The sequence below is a fragment of the Triturus cristatus genome, chromosome 12 (assembly GCF_964204655.1).
Source record: "Triturus cristatus chromosome 12, aTriCri1.1, whole genome shotgun sequence".
NCBI lineage: Eukaryota > Metazoa > Chordata > Amphibia > Caudata > Salamandridae > Triturus > Triturus cristatus.
In genome coordinates, this window is record NC_140595.1 from 749,570,756 (window position 1) to 749,585,028 (window position 14,273).

The 14,273-nt window shown below is 44.7% G+C and overlaps 1 protein-coding gene across 1 annotated transcript in view; it reads left to right on the top strand.

The window, feature by feature from the left end:
- Nucleotides 1-14,273, top strand: part of LOC146782685 (extracellular calcium-sensing receptor-like) — a 97,563-nt gene that overhangs the window by 40,034 nt on the left and 43,256 nt on the right. The gene's annotated exons all lie outside the window — the stretch shown is intronic.

Genomic DNA, 14,273 nt, shown 5'->3' on the forward strand with positions numbered 1-14,273 from the left:
AGTTAGCTGGACATTTCACTCGTTAAAAAACCATTGAAATTCCACCGTTATAGTTAGTTCAGATAACTATAACTCACGCGACCGCCACTCTATCACAAGGATGATGTCATCAGTGATGTCATGAGTGATGCCACTGACCATGTCATGAGTGATGTAATATGTGACGTCATCAGCAGTGGATTGCGGGCGCGCGAGTTATAGTTAGCTGAACTAACTATAACGGTGGAATTTCAATGTTTTTTTACGAGTGAAATGTCCAGCTAACTATAACATGTGTGAAACCTATGGTTTTTTAAGTGAATATATATATATATATATATATTACCTACTGGCGATAGCCAGTAGGTAGTTATAGTTAGGACCACGTTTCCATAGGAAAACCTCAACATTCTATTTTGAATAACTTTGGCGCCGGTCGACGAATCCTCGCAAATTTTTCAAAATAGGTGGGGCGCTACGCTCCGCTCCTACCCTGAAAGTCTCGGGGGGATCCGTCTAGCGGGGGCTGAGATAAAAGGGGGGTCCCAAAACGCGTTTTTCCCATGCATTTTTCCATAGGACCTTTAGAACGAGCTACAGCCCGAACGGCTGAACAGAATTACTCAAAATTTGGCAGAGAGGTAGTCCCTAGGTCAAGGAAGTGCCTTTTGTAGGTTTGGTGTAAATCTGTTCAGTAGATTCTGAGAAAATAGCCTTTAAATCAATATATATATCTGAGCCAGCTTACGGTACGCTTACCGTACGCTTACGGTAAGCGTACGGTGGCGTGCGCGAGCGCGATTCTGATTGGCTCTTAGATCTTAGTAAACATTCGAATCGGCCGAAACCAGGAAGCGGCGGCCGCCATTTTGTCTCTCGCACTGAGAGTGATTTTTAAAATATCAAGCCCAAAAACATGTAAAGGGGCTGTTTTGACAACTCCCTCCCATATAGTCATGTTGAGGGAGTCCCCAAACATCCCCCAAGTGCAAAAACGGTTTTATTTTTTTTTCGTCAATTTCGCGGGGTACGCTTACCGTACGCTTACCGTAAGCGTACGGTAAAAAAATAAAAATAAAAAAAACACTATCCACACTTACCCCACCCCCTGTGCTTTTGGTGGCCGAAGGCCACCAAATGTACAGGGCTTATGTTAAGGGCAAAAAACACTATCCACACTTACCCCACCCCCTGTGCTTTTGGTGGCCGAAGGCCACCAAATGTACAGGGCTTATTATAAGGGAAAAAAACTTAGCATTTAAAAAACCTTGCAAATTCACTGAAAAAACCATAGGTTTCACACATGTTATAGTTAGCGGAAATTTTACTGATAAAAAACCAGTGAAATTCCCCCGTTATAGTTAGCGCAGGCAACTATAACTCACGCGACTGCAATCTTCTGCTGATGACATATGTGTCTTTATGAAAAAAAAATATTTGTAATATATGTATAGCTAAAAATGTATGGAAGAAGACATGGGCAAATAAGTGTCTAAATACAGTATTAGCATCAGCAGTGGATTGCGGTCGCGTGAGTTATAGTTGCCTGCGCTAACTATAACGGGGGAATTTCACTGGTTTTTTATCAGTAAAATTTCCGCTAACTATAACATGTGTGAAACCTATGGTTTTTTCAGTGAATATATATATATATATAACCTAGTTGTAGTTAGGAACTAGTTACTATAGCAAAATGGCAACCTTCTATTCGCAATAACTTTGGCGCCGATTGATGAATCTTCGTGAAATTTTCAAAACTAATTCTTTGTTGAGATCAGCTCCCATGTTGAAAGTTTGGGGGTGATTCGTCAAGGGGGGCCGAGAAAAAAGGGGGGTCCCAAAACGTGTTTTTTCAAAGTTAATTTCCATAGGAAACTTTAGACAAGGCTACAGGTCGAACGGGTGAATGGAATTACCCCAAATTTGGCAGGGAGAAGGGTCTTGGTCTAGAAAGCACGCTTTAGTTTATTTGGTGTAAATCCGTTCAGTAGTTTTTGAGAAATATCTAAATTTACAGATATCGATATTTGGGAATTCTGCCATCTGATTGGCTGAGGCGTTATGAGCACAAGCTTGCTGCTGATTAGCTGCAAGCTCTGTGAGCGTTTGCAACTAGGAAGTGTTGGCTGCCATATTGTGATTCCATTGAAGCGAGTAAGGGGGAAAAAGGCCAAAAAAATTGGGAAAGAGAAGGGTAGGAGCACTGTAACCTCTGTGGGGTGTTTAGGGTGTGCTATAGAGGGGGTGCAAAGCGAACTACTCATACCCACCGGTCTGAAAGCGCTGGGTTCCAGAAATTAAGTGAGGTATTGCATAGTCTGATGCTGCTTAGGTGAGCTGCTGCGGGAGTCGGGGATGAAAGCGTGAGCCTAAACTGTGTGTCTTATGGTGTGAAGTCATGTGCCCTGGCCGCTGCAGCACACCTGTGGAAGTAGTGTCAGCATGTGTTTATACCTACTAGGATGAACTATTGACTTCTACTGGTTTGAAAGTCCTGGGGTACGGAAAATATGTGAGGTATTGTCTGGAGTCTCATTGTGCTAAGCTGAGGTGCTGCCGGAGTCGGGATGAAAGCGTGAGTCCAAACTGTGTGTCATATGCTGTGAAGTCATGTGCTCTGGCCACTGTGCCACATCTGTCAAGTAGTGTCAGCATGTAGTTATACCTACTCGAAGGAACTTTTGTTTTGAACATTGTAACTTTTGTATGGTGCTTAGGGGGTGTTATACAGGGAGTGCGAAGGTAAATTTGCTCGTATCAAATCAATACAGTATTTGTAAAGCGCAAACTACTCACCCCCATGGGTCTGAAGACCCTCAAGGCCGGCGTGGAAATTATGTGAGCTATTAAGTGAGCTATTGTCCAGAGTCACATGGTGCTGAGCAGAGGTGTCCAAAGGTGTCCTTCATAAGCATTTCCAAACCTACCCCAATCAATGTGCCGAGGTCATTTCCACCACAATGCACAATCATGAGGTCAGGGTGTGGAAGATGCAAAGAGGTTTTAACCAAAGGTAACAATTGGTGCAACTTCAACCTTCTCTGTGTAAACCATTTAATGTCCACATTTTGTAAACCTAGGCCTAAGTCAATACGTCTTTGTTCTGCATACCTCTTGCACCTGAAAATATAGCTATGTCCTACGATCCACACTAGCATTTTGAAGGTATGGTTGGAAGGTATGGAAAGATGTCTGTAGCTCATGCAGTTCCTTGGTAGAATAAGAGATATGTTTAAAGATGGGAAAGTACTTTTTTTTTCCATACAATACGATACGTGATTGGGAGTTGAAAAGCATTCTTTTTTAAAAGTAGGGTGCACATTCGTTTTGTGGAAAAGCATCTTTGTGATTGGTTAAGAAAAAGCAGTTTCAACTTGGAGTACTTATCATAAGATAAAATTTGCTCAACTGAACCACAGCTGCTACTTGCATTTGGAAGGCACTGTTCGAACTTGAAACAATCATAAACTTTTAACCTGCAAGTGCCGTTAAATGTTTGAGAAAATGTTGCAAAAAAATATCATTAAGTTGAAAAAAATTGATGAACTTTTAACCTGCACATGTTGTAGAATGTTCTAGAAAGTGTGTTGATAGAATATGGTGCACTTCTGACTTCTATGTGTTGTTGAATATTAAAAAAACGGTTTATATGGAAAATGAAAAAGAAACCAATAGAGAGAAGTTTTGAAACCTAAAAGAATCAAGGAACTATTCTAATTTGTTCTTTACATGTGTTTATGTGTGGAGCAACTAAATTATAGACACAACAGCTCCAGGAAGAGGAAGACGCAGGGAGTGGGGGGACGGGGGGAGATGGGCAGAATGGCACACATGCACAATTAAGTACAGCACAAGTATAGATAAACAATGGCCAAAATGAAACACACCAACAAGGAGCACTAGTCACACAACCCGCCAACATCACACCACTGAATGAGCATAGAAGTGAAAACCACGCTGCATTCATACAGGATGTGTACAAAGGCCGTCGTTGGTGTTGTGGGATGTCTGCAACCGTGGTTATCATGGATGAGATGCCCAGCACGTGGCACATGGGTGAGTTCACTGTGCTGTGTGTTACATTGCCAAACAGCTGCTTCTCCCTCCCACGAGCCCCCACACTTTTCTACGGTGCGCTGTTGTATCTCGTGCACTCGTACGGCACACCATTGTAATGCCTATTCACGCATGTCCTGCTACATTCCAACTACACCTTCACAGTGCTGTTTGGAGGTGGTGCATGGCACTTTACAACATCGATTGCTGCAGCCTTTGTGGCAGGCCACACCAGAACACAGAGACACACTTACCGCACTTCCTGTATACGGACATGTCCGAGACACCCTGTTCCCCTTGCCGGATAGGCACACCCCTGCGCTGACCTGTGTACTCTGGACCAGCACATGCCAGTTGTGCATGCAGGAGGATGCGTGCGTAGCTACATGTCCAGGCTCACTGCCAACGCTGAGGTGACAGCACACTGTGATGTTGCAGGGCTTGTGCCTATCATGCTAAGACAATGACCACAGGGTCAGACTTGCTCAGATGTGGGTTTGGGGGGCATTGGCGGTCCTGACGTTGTTGCGATGAGTCTTGTGGCCCTCATGGGTATCCCTGTATCATGCTAATTGATTCTATGGCACCTGTGGGTGTTCTGGTGTGGCTCTTGGCTATGTTCCGTTTCATGGTGCAGGTAGTCGTCCTGCTTAACACCAGCAGAAAGCAGGTGTAAAATACCTGGTGCTAACGTGGCTTATCACCGGAATTTGTTTTGCATTGCAGTTGGTGTGAGTTTTTTCGTGTGCAGAACAATATACGAACTGAGCAGTGTATCTCGTCAAGATCCAGCACTTGACGCACTATTCCTAATCAATATAAATACAATGAGAGTTCTTAATTGATTTTGTGTGTACAGTGTAAGTGCAGCCACTACCTCAGTGCAATTCAATACGGAATTTTAGTATTTAGAATAAATCGCAAAGGTGCACCTCGTGTCTTTTTGTACGGGAACGGCTAGGCTGCATTTCATTATCAGCACTTTAATGGAAGTAAAGTAGAGCTAAATCTAACACACTATTCAGAAGTTGGTGTAAACTGCAGACATCACCAGTATTCCCACGATAAGTGCCCCAAAATTTAACACCATGGTAGACTCCATCAAATAACAGTAATAAGAACAAGAAAGAGTCACACAGCAGTGAAGAGAACAACCAAAAACGTTATTAATTTTTTTTTTTACTTTATTTTTTTATAAATACATATATAAACGATAAACGAAAAACTATTTGCAAAATTTATTTTTTTATTAACATATATATTAATGATAAACTAATAAACAAAATGTAACAAAAATAATTGAAAACAAGAAGGCGGAACACTCCTGTGGGGACCATAAATGTCGACGACAGAGCCTGGAATATAAAGCACAAAATAAGGACGTGTGTATTGGGCATATCAAAGTAGAGAGGCACAGAGAAACAGAGAAGGAAAAAAAGCCAGAGAGAAAAAGAGAGGGAAAGAAAGAAAGGGAGTGAGAAAGGGAGAAGGAAGAGAGAGAGTTAGAGAGATAGAATGAAAAGAAGGAAGAGAGAGAGAGAGAGAGAGAGAGAGAGACACTGTCACTTCTGGGCATCCATGAGCAAATACCTGGTGCCACCGGAGTGTGCAACAGTGGGCACTCCACGTGCCCGTCAAATCTCTGCGCATCCCAGATATGTTGCTGAGTCCTAAGTCATGAATGGCGGAGATAACATCAGCTTCTCCGCGGATCTCACAGATGTCGCTGAGTCCTGAGTCATGAATGGCAGAGACCACATCATCTTCTCCACGTTCCGGCAGATTTCACACATGTCGCTGAGTCCTGATTTATCAATGGCGGAGACCACATCAGCTTTTGGGGCCGCTAAGCCTGTAGAACGTGGTGGTAGGCCCCTGATGGCCATATGAGGTTTGGGTGGTACTAATCCTGTGCATCTGAAGTCCGCGCCAAGGTGGTGGTAGGCCCCTGATGGCTATACAGATAAGGGTGCGACTAACCTTCTGCGCAACTTTTCAAAGACTCTTTATGGTTGAGACACGTGGAGCGTCCACCATCTAGTCAGCAACGGCAATAAAGGATGTGATGTTGTCGATCTATTATATTTGCATGGTCACATGGCCTGTGACACATGTGCCGGATGAGTGTGGTGTGTGTGCAAACCTGCCCTGAGGGAGTGGCCATGAGATGTTGAGAACTAGACCACTGACCTGCACACCAACAGTGAGTACGCCTGCGACAGGTAGCTATGTGGGGTCAACGTCGGAACGTAATCGCAGTGGCGTGGCGTGGCGAATGACGGAGCAGGGCAGGGATAGCTACAAAAACGAGGACGGCTCATAGTACTGCATCTGTGAGTCGAGCGGACGGGCCACAGCTGGCCCACTGCGAGCCTGGGTGCAAACTGTTTATAACTCACACTACATAAGCATTGAAAAACCATTTTGTGATACAGTCCGTCAGCTGGCATTTGTCCGAGGCATTTGTGAAAACATGTCTGAGTTCTTTCTCTGATAGATACCCCTTTGATGCTGCCTCTCCGCACATCAGCAGGTAATGCACCCTCTTCCCACATTACCATCATACCCCCAACAACCCATTGGGCCTGGAAGTGTCCCTATGCGGTTGGACAAAGAAGAATCTTAGTCTTGTATAGATTACCATATAAAACAATTATTTAAAGAAAAGAACAACAAATAAGACTGAAGGGAGTCTGGTGCTGTGGTCACTGCCACGGACTTGGGGTCACTGCCATTCAGGACTCAGGACACAGTTACATATGTGGGATCGGCTTGTGTTAAAGAGGGTTAGTGGCACCAGAAGTATTGAGACTGTATGAGCCTGTGATGATGCTTGGTGTGGACGGGCCACACTGGGAGCAATGTGTCTTGGCTACTGGACTGCGTCATGTGGAATCCGGACTCTATCTGAATTGTGAGGCCTGCTGGCCGTAGTGTAGGCCAGAGGTAGCGCTGAGCAAGGGCCCACAGCCACATGCATACGCCGGCCGCACCGGCCTGCGTAGTGGAGGTCCAGTGGCACCACCTGTCGCCGGCCTTCCATATGCAAATACCCCTCACTAATCGAAGGGAGTGTGGTGCTGTGGTCGCTGTTACGAAGTTCGGGTCACTGACGTTCAGGACTCGGGACACAGTTGAACATGTGGGATCGGTTTGTGTTGAACAGGGTTAGTGGCACCACGTGCTGTTGTCCTTGCATATGGAAATATGCCTCACTGATGAGAGGGAGTCTGGTGCTGTGGCCACGGACTTGGGGTGACTGCCATTCAGGACTCAGGACACAGTTACACATGTGGGATCGGCTTGTGTTAAAGAGGGTTAGTGGAACTACGTGTCGCCGGCCTTGCATATGGAAATATGTCTAACTGATCAAAGAGTATGCTGCTGTGGTCGCTGCCATGGACTTGGGGTCACTGCCATTCAGGACTCAGGACACAGTTACACATGTGGGATTGGCTTGTGTTAAAGAGGGTTAGTGGACTACATGTAGCCGGCCTTGCATATCGAAATATGCCTCACTGATCGAAGGGAATCTGGTGCTGTGGTCGCTGCCATGGACTTGGGGTCACTGTGGGATCGGCTTGTGTTGGACAGTGTTAGTTGGCACCATGTGTCCAAAATTCAAATTGTGAGGTCTGCTGCCCGCAGTGTAGACTGCTGAGTGTTCAATTGTACTTGAAAATGAATTTGGTCATTGTACTAAAGCTATAACTGATATAAAAAAATGAAGGGATACTAAAAGGATATTATGTAGATTTGAGGCCTGTAATAGTTGCTTGGTGAGTGGACTCTGTAGTTAATGAATGAAGAAATAATTGTCATTGAGAGCCCTACTGAGTGCAGTGTAGGCATATGATGAAAAGATGAAATAAGTATAGAATACATTGACGAAGTGTTGTATTTTCTGAGTACAATCTTGTTAGAAATTAGCATTTAAAATTGGAATTGCGAGCTGTACTGCCTGTAGTGTAGACTGCTATTCCATGTTAGTTTGCATTTGAAGATCAATTTGGCCATTGTAGTAAAGCTATAACTGATATAAAAAAAAAATTCTTGAAGCGAGGATACTAAAAGGAAAATATGTAGGGTGTAGGACTGTGATAGTTAGTTGCCTACTGGAGTCTGTAGTTGCATTTGGAAATACCCCTCACTGATCAAAGGGAGTGTGGTGCTGTGGTCGCTGCCACGGACTTGGGGTGACTGCCATTCAGGACTCAGGACACAGTTACACATGTGGGATCTGCTTGTGTTGAACAGAGTTATTGGCACCACGTGTTACCGCCGTTGCATATGGAAATATACCTAACTAATCTGAGGGAGTATGCTGCTGTGGTCACTGCCATGGACTTGGGGTCACTGCCATTCAGGACTCAGGACACAGTTCCACATGTGGGATCTGCTTGTGTTGAACAGAGTTATTGGCACCACATGTCACCACAGTTGCATATGGAAATATGCCTCACTGATCGAAGAGAGTCTGGTGCTGTGGTTGTCTCACTGAGTTAGGGTCACTACCATTCAGGACTTAGGACAGAGTTCCACATGTGGGATCGGCTTGTGTTGAAGACGGTTAGTGGCACCATTTGTTGCCGGTCTTCCACACTGTAGGCCAGAGGTAGCGGTGAGCAAGGGCCCACAGCCATGTGCAAACGTTGGTGGCCCCACCGGCCTGCGTAGTGCAGGTTCAGTGGCACCACGTGTCGCCAGCCTTCCATATGGAAATACCCCTCACTAATCGAAGGGAGCCTGGTGCTGTGGTCGCTGCAATTCAGGACTCAGGACACACTTACACATGTGGGATCGGCTTGTGTTGAACAGGGTTAGTTGGCACCACGTGTCGTCGGTCTTCCACAGTGTAGGCCGGAGGCAGCGGTCAGCAAAGGCCCACAGGCAGGTGACGTTGACTTGAGCTGCACAGATTGGAAGCATGTGGTCTTCTTAACCCATTGTAGTGTCTTACACAATTTGCGTCGCTACTAATCTTGAATTGTGAACTGTGTAACCCCAGTGTAGGGTGGACGCAGCGGTCAGGATGGGCGCACAGCTACGTGGCGATGATTTATGGGGCAGTGAGTTAGTAGCACCTGAAGCACACAGCGTGTGCGCACCATGCGGGTGAGGGCTGCCGCTGTGACAGACTCGTTGGTCTTCCCTCAAGTGAACCACAACTAGGGCCTGGCCTATTTATTCATACTGCTACGCTGGAGTGGCGTACGTTGGAGCAGCCCACTCTGCTTCCGCTTCCAGGGGGGGACAACACAGCTACATGACCGAGGTCTTCCCCACTGCCTGAGGTAACATGGTTGTGTCCACTGTGCACTACACTACAAGTATCAACAGTATATCTCCACATGGAGAGGTTTGTGCTTTGCATAGTGAGGTCTGTGCAGCACATCAGCGTAACACTTGGCATTGTGTGCTTTATTGTTGAAGGGTGACTTGCCTCCTTCATATATAGTTGGTTGCCACATCTCCCAACATTCAGCTATTGTGTGGCTGGGAGGCATGGTGTTTTGGGAAGGTCCGTTGTCCTGTTTAGCGCTGCCTTGGTGGTAGTAGGGGGGTGGTGCGGGGGGAGGTTCTGGTGGTGGTGGCGCTGGGTGTTGTGGTCTTGTTGCATGTCGGACCTGCATGATCAGTAGCTCTATCACGTGTTGGTCTTTAGATGTGGCTGTGAGTTGGATCCAATTCACGGAGAAGATAGTCGACCTCCTTACACCAGTTAAAGGTTGATGTTAATTTGTTACCGCTAACTCGTCTTATCGCCTGCTTTTTTGATCGCATTGCAGATTTGGCTGGTCGTTGAAAATATGGGGAAGTGGTGTTTTCGTGTTTTCTTTGCACGGGAATGCCTACTTTTCATTTCATTAGTGTTAGTTGTGGCTCTCGTTTGTGGCGATTTTGTTGGCATAAGGTATCGATGGAAGAGTGGTGAGATTTGCAGTTTTCACCAAGTTGAGAATGGGTTGATAATTAAAAAACACAGAAAAAAAGATAGGTTTAATGAACATTATAATTAGAAATTAGCATTTAAAAAACCTTTGAAATTCACTGAAAAAACCATAGGATTCAGGCACGTTATAGTTAGAAATTAGCATTTAAAAAACCTTAGAAATTCACGGAAAAAAACATAGGTTTCAGGCATGTTATAGTTAGAAATTAGCATTTAAAAAACCTTAGAAATTCACTGAAAAACCATAGGTTTCAGGCACATTATAGTTCGAAATTAGCATTGAAAAAAACGTTGAAATTCACTGAAAAAAACATAGGTTTCAGGGATGTTATAGTTAGTTGGACATTTCACTCATAGAAAACCATAGAAATTCCCCTGTTATAGTTAGTTGAGCTAACTATAACTCGCGCCCCCGCAATGCACTGCTGATGACGTCACATATTACATCATTCATGACATGGTCAGTGACATCACTGATGACATCACTGTTGACATCTCAAATGACATCACTGATCACATCACTGATCACATCATCCAAGTCAAAATCTGATGCACCTTATCAGACCCTAATATAACACTTGATACACCCACTCTAAAATACAAAATGTTCGAAACCATGAACACACCAATACCAGTTAGTACATATCCACTCACTAATTCCTAGGTCTATACACACATCTATTCATTCACCCATACAGTCACTCATACATACAGTCAGCCATCAATACCGCATTATCATATCCAGTCACATATCTATACAGACACTCACACACTGCCTTTTATTCATAGAGTTATTCACACACCTAGTTAGTAATGGAAATAATCAATCACACTTTCATTTACTCACCTGTTGAGTTATACACATACCACATCACTTATTTAAACATATACTAACATACTTACACTCTAATACAATAACTAATACAAGCACACACTGATCCGTACAGGCACTCTCACACTCACTCACTCACTCTCACATATAGTCATGTATACAGTCCAGCAATCATACATACTGCCTTTCACATATGGAGTTACTCACACATGTACCTCTGAGGCATCCATTTACTCACCAAGACACTCATACACACACTCACTAAGCCATACAGCCCTTCACAGATACAAACTTGAACACATATACCCAGTTAATTATCCACTCACACATCTATGCACAGAGTCACACCCCCACCCATCTACACAGACACGCAGGCACCCATACAGGTACTCAGACAAGCAATCAATAGCTCATATAGATCCTCATTTAGTTGCTAACAAAACCATGGAACTGCCTACACACCAACTGACAACCTAAACTGTGTGAATGTCTATATCAGCCGCTCACACATGAATTAAGCAAGACACAATTAATCACTCACTTATACAGTCAGTCACACACATACTTAATCATCCATCCTGACTCTTATACACCCATTCATTCTTTAATACACCTTGGCATATATATATAAAACATATTTACATTTTATAGAAACACACATTCACTGGATGATGTCATCAGTGTTGTCATCAGTGATGTCATTTGAGATGTCATCAGTGATGTCATCAGTGATGTCACTGACCATGTAATGAATGATGTAATATGTGACGTTATCAGCAGTGCATTGCGGGGGCGCGAGTTATAGTTAGCTCAACTAACTATAACAGGGGAATTTCTATGGTTTTCTATGAGTGAAATGTCCAACTAACTATAACATCCCTGAAACCTATGTTTTTTTCAGTGAATTTCAAAGGATTTCTAAATGCTAATTTCTAACTATAACGTGCCAGAAACCTATGATTTTTTCAGTGAATATATATATATATACTTATATATATATATATATATTTATTATATATATCACAAAGTTTTTATTTTTTATATTTATGTTATTGTTTTCAACAGTAGTACAACATTATGACTACTCCTCACCTCCCACCCCATCCCTCCCCAACAATGAAGGAGCATGCTTGAGCGGTTACATTATACCATCAGTTTAATAACAGCTCTCCCCAGTTCCCAGAATAGCAATCTGAGTAATTTGTACAGCCTGCGGAAGCAGGCCTCTGGTATATGCACCGGCATGTGTTGTAACACATGCAAAACCCTGGGCAACACAATCATTTTACTTATAACTATACGCCCCATCAGAGTCATTGGAAATCTCAGCTATCTGTGCACACTGTAGTCCCAGCCATAATTTTGGGTCACATTAGAGATGAAATATATGATGATAGGATGCCCACAGAGCTGGACAGTTTTATTATTTCACCGGGCATTTCCTTGGGGGGCTGGAGTTCTTGGAGGTCTATCTTGAAAGTCCAGGGCCACTCTCTCACCTTCCCAGGCTCTCTGAGTTTAATTGCAACAGGCACAGTGAGGGTTCTAGAAAGAGTGAGAGGGAGGGGGAAGGTACAGTGAAAGTGTTCAGAGAGGGAGAGGAATAAGAGGAGAGAAGAAGAGAGAATGGATGGATGGAAAGAGAGAGATTGTGCAAGGAGACAAAGGGAGCAGGGCTGGGTTCAGCATTTCTTTCCAGTGCTACATTCGGTTCCACATTCCAGCTCTTGAGGTCAAAAGGATCTGCTGACTTAGGAGAGGTCCTATTTTTGCCTTCCAAGCACAGGACTGCCTGCCCAATTTAGAGATCCCAGCTGCTTCAGCAGGGATTATTTTCACAGTGCACAGGAAGCACTTTCACCAAAACGAATGCTGGATGGGTCACCATGTTGTGCCTTCTCTCCAAATCTGCGAAAGAAACAATTGATGGACGGAATGCTGGACAATGCAAACATTCAACCCTAGTCACAAGGACCTGGGTTAAATCCATCATCTTTTGCTCCCCACACCACCCCAGTTTGGACCCAGCCATATGCAAATCAGTCTTGACCCTATTCCTCGTGGGAACAGTCCAGTCAGAACTGCCAAGCCAGGTCCTCCCTGGACCGGAAACAAGCATCCTGGGATCAGTTTCAGGGCATCACCCTTCATCAGTCGGGCTAGCTTCAATCCAGTGGTGTGGTGAGCACGGGACCCACGTCTGGGTATACCCTTCTCACTTAGGGTGACATATGCGAAAGAATCAATTGATGGACGGAATGCTGGACAATGCAAAGATTCACCCCACAGTCACAAGTATCTGGGTTAAATCCATCATTCTTTTGCTCCCCACACCACCCCAGTTTGGACCAAGCCATATGCAAATCAGTCTTGACCCTGTTTCTTGTGGGAACAGTCCAGCCTGAACTGCCAAGCCAGGTCCTCCCTGGACTGGAAACAAGCATCCTGGGACCGGTTTCAGGGTATCACCCTTCATCAGCCAGGCTAGCTTCAATCCAGTGGTGTGGTGAACACGGAACCCACGTCTGGGTATACCCTTCCCACTTAGGGTGACATATGCAAAAGAAACAATTGATGGACGGAATGCTGGACAATGCAAACATTCACCCCCAGTCACAAGGATCTGGGTTAAATCAATTGTTCTTTTGCCCAATACGCCACCCCAGTCTAGCATTCCGTCCATCAATTGTTTCTTTTGCGTATGTCGCCCTAAGTGGGAAGGGTATACCAAGACGTTGGTCCCTTGTTCAACTGTGCCAGTGAAGTCAAGCCAGTCTGGCTGATGAAGGGTGACATACCCTGAAACTGGACCCAGGATGCTTGTTTCCGTTCCAGGGAGGACCTGGCCTGACAGTTTGGTCTGGACTGTTCCTATGAGGCACAGGGTCAAGATTGATTTGCATATGACTGGGTCCAAACTGGGGTGGTGTAGTGGGCAAAAGAACGATGAATTTAACCCAGATCTCTTTACTGGAGGAGAATGTTTGAATCATTCAGCATTCCATCCATCATTTGTTGCAGTTACACTTTTTGCCCTAGGTGGGATGGGTATGCCCACGTTTGTCCCTTGCTCACTGTGCCACTGGATTCAAGCTAGCCTGGCTGATGAAGGGTGACATACCCTGAAACCGGTCCCAGGACGCTTTTTTCTGGTCAATGTAGGACCTGGCTTGGCAGTTCAGTCTGGACTGTTCTCATGAGGCACAGGGGCGAGACTGATTTGCATATGGCTGGGTCCAAATTGGGGTGGCGTAGTGGGCAAAAGAATGATGGATTAAACCCAGATCTCTTGACTGGGGGAGAATGTTTGAATCATTCAGCATTCTGTCCATCATTTGTTGCAGTTACATTTCCCTGCCAATCGGCAGGGAGTTGTGTTGAGGGGTAGTTATTTATTTCACCAGTTCTGGTTTGCCAAGCAGTGGCATAACAAGGGGGAGTGGTCCACCCCCC